At 37.6% G+C, this 3362-nt stretch overlaps 1 long non-coding RNA gene across 1 annotated transcript; it reads left to right on the plus strand.

The window, feature by feature from the left end:
* The first annotated feature begins 1049 nt into the window (after positions 1-1049).
* LOC140603359 (uncharacterized) lies at positions 1050-2779 on the plus strand. The gene is made up of 3 exons (XR_012006336.1): positions 1050-1457; positions 1543-1645; positions 2354-2779. It is a non-coding gene; the product is annotated as an uncharacterized lncRNA (long non-coding RNA).
* Positions 2780-3362: the final 583 nt, after the last annotated feature.

Here is a 3362-nt window from a genome sequence, read left to right on the forward strand (position 1 = left end):
CATTGCACTGATTATTCCTAAAGTAGCATTCAAGGCAACATCCAGCAAACGCAACACTCTGTTTACTTGCATCTTTTATATATCAAAGGGACTCACCCATCTTAATTGTCTCTTTTCTTTCCCCTAACTCTGCATCTCTGGAGATTTTCCAAAATCAAAACTTTGAAATTCTCCCTAAACCCAGCCCACAAGGCTTTTCTATGTTATGTCCCTAGGTACTCTTCTTTCTCGACTCTTTATAATGCAGAGCAACTCAATTTCCCTGACTTGATGTCCCCTAACAAAGAAGGATACAATAACTGACTCAATAAGGAAGAATTTATCTGCCATTTTCCTCTTCTTTTGAATCCTGTATCTTTTTTAATCCACTTTCTTGATATAGCTTCATAACAAAGTGGTAAGACGGACCATACTTTAGAAAAAAAGGGAAATATTATCTTCATGGTTTTGATACTCAAAAGACAAAATTATTTTTGGTACAGAGGGAAGTATACATGTAAGCTGAGAATATTCACATATTAAGAAGTTCTGTTGCTGATAGGTAGGGAAAAGTTTTCATCTGAGAATTCCAGAAGTGCTATAGTTTTTATATTCTCTCATACACACACAGAGGAAATCCCGGTTCTACCACTGTCAGCAACACTACCCGTTGTCCTATTTCTGCAGTCTGAAACAATGGAAGAAAGCTCTTTACATCCAGAAAATATACTGATTGAAATATCATCTTTAGGAAGTCTGTTCTGAAGACACTAATTGATATTGTTTGAGGAAGTGTAAGTGTCTGTCATGAAAACCATTTTAACGGCTGACTTGTTTTCTTCTTTAGTTTGCTTAACTTGGCAGAGTGTTAACTTCCCCCTTAGAAAACCTCCTATTTTGATTTATGAATGTTTTCAAATTTTTAAGATTCTCCAAACCGTTGTTTCACCTGTAAGTAGAGAGATAGCTTGTTTGGCTAGCTGCCTTGCATGACTCTGTGCCAGGCAATGAATAATGCCATGTTCAATATTCTAAATTTGTGTTCCAAATTCTGAATTTCCAATGAGCTGCATGGAACTCTACTGATAAGTGACTGATTTTCCCTGCAAGGATTGTCTTATTTTAAACTTCAAATTTAGTTGCCTTACTTTATGTAAGGCAATTTTGAATGGATTTTAAAGTAAAGATGAAGACTATTCATACTTTTCTAAACCTAGAAGGCAGAAGAACTGAGCCAATGAAGGAGTGCATCTTATCTAAGAGGACTACAGGTCTTAACAGTAGCATACAGGGAACGCTCTTTCTTTCAAAATGGTGCTAGCCAACCTTTAATAGAAACCTCAGATATAAAGTATTACCGAAGTTCCCCAAAGGATTTCTACATGTTTAAAAATATAAAAATACTTATGTGCCTGGAACTGGAGCTGAGGAAATGATAATGATTCATATGAGTGACCAGATATTTCTTCAATATTAAAGTAGGCTGATTTGAAATTCTAGAATTTGGATGAACTTAAAAATATTATTTACCTATTTTTGTCTTCCTCTGCAATTTTTTTCTAGGCCATATTATAAGTACCAGGATAATGCAAGAAAGCTTTTCTTAAAGCTTTTCCAGCATAAGGCAAAGGAAGGATTGCCAACAGTTGCTTGTCAGAGAATGTCTGTGAGTATTCCAAACAAACTTTGTGAACTTGAGCATCATTATTTTTTCTTTTCTTTTTCATTTCCAAAATGTGTGTCAGCCAAGACTGTACCTAACTAATCTGAGCTTGCATAGATTATACAGTTCATTTAGACAATGTAGGTAGTTTGACTACTAGAGCTTAGATAATTCGCACATGGGTTAACCAGATTACTGTACACTCCCCCATGTCTCGTTAGGTTTGTAAACCTGTCAAGACATTAAAAACCAACAACAAAGATTCTGAGTTTTTCCCTAATTCATGTTTAAAATATACTCAATAACATTAACCAGTGGTTTCATATATTACATATTTTGACTTCGGGGTATAAGAGAATGGTTTATATTGAATTTAGGGACTGTTGCTATGGGAAAAGCGACCATGCTAATTTTTTGTACTGAAAAAGAAAGGTCCAGTCTCTTTGTGGCTAGAACTGTGACTGGCATGCAGGATTCTTCTATTGTCTGTGGTAACACCATACTGATCATTGATATTGGTATACTATTGGAGAGGTAAAACAAAACTAGCAATAAAGTTTCTAATAGCTACTAAATTAGGAGGGAAATATAACACAGTGCAGTCAAGTTGACGAGTCGAATTAATTCCCACTGGAGTCAGAATGAAGAACAGTGTTAGTGCTGGCTTACATTTTGGGTGAGTCCACTTGACAAACATTTTTCCCCTGCCAGGGTAGGTGAGTTCACTTAGGGTGGCTTCTTCTACCGGGAACAGGAAGAAGGTATTAATACCAACAAATGGAGACAGAAGACCACTTCACATTTTGTTGTGACCTAGAATTTGGAGAATGTGTTGGAGACTGATGGATACATACACAGAACCCACCATGGACTTGCTGAATAGGTGCCAGACTGCCCAACTTTCCTGTTTATCACCCTTTATCTTGAGGATCATCTTGTATAAAACACAGACCCATGAAATATAAGAATGAATCATTAATTAAAAAAACAAAAGAGGGGTGCCTGAGTTGCTCAGTCATTAAGCCTCTGCCTTAGGCTCAGGTCATGATCCTGGGGCCCTGCTCAGTGGAGAGCCTGCTTCTTTCTCTTCCTCTCCCTGTCTGACTCCCTGCTTGTGCTCTTTCTCTCTCTCTCTCTCTGTCAAATAAATAAATAAATAAAATCTTAAAAATAAATAAACAAAAGAGTAACTTGCACTAACATTATTTTTGCCTACTTCTTTCCCCAAGAATGGCTTGTTGAGGGGGATTACATGGTTTGTCATAGAGACATAGGGAAGTACTTTGAATGGTGGAGGTAGAATGGTGGCACCTAGAGGAGAGTATGTGTCTTGCCCTAGAATGGCGTGACAAAAGCCATTGCATAAAGAGCCTCAGATAGAGAATGGGTATGAGATATGAGTCCAGCAGCCCACCTGAATGTGCTGACAGACAACACTGGCGAATGTTCACCCATGTTCAGTGGATCAAGAAACATAAGGACCGTAGCAACTATTGGTGAAAGGAGCTGCTTCTCACCCTGTTTTCTGGTATTGCATATGTTCAACAGTTTTGCATTGTACAAAATAAAGTGGCAAGGGGGTGCCCCAATGGCTAAGATAGAAATTCTCACCAGCTCAGAGACTGAGGCTTTGAAGCAAATACAATTTGATCCAGAGAAATAAAAAAGAAAAAAGGGACACCCTAACTGTGATGTTTACACACATTTTGAGGTGAGATCT

Source organism: Canis lupus, chromosome 14, assembly GCF_048164855.1.
Source record: "Canis lupus baileyi chromosome 14, mCanLup2.hap1, whole genome shotgun sequence".
NCBI lineage: Eukaryota > Metazoa > Chordata > Mammalia > Carnivora > Canidae > Canis > Canis lupus.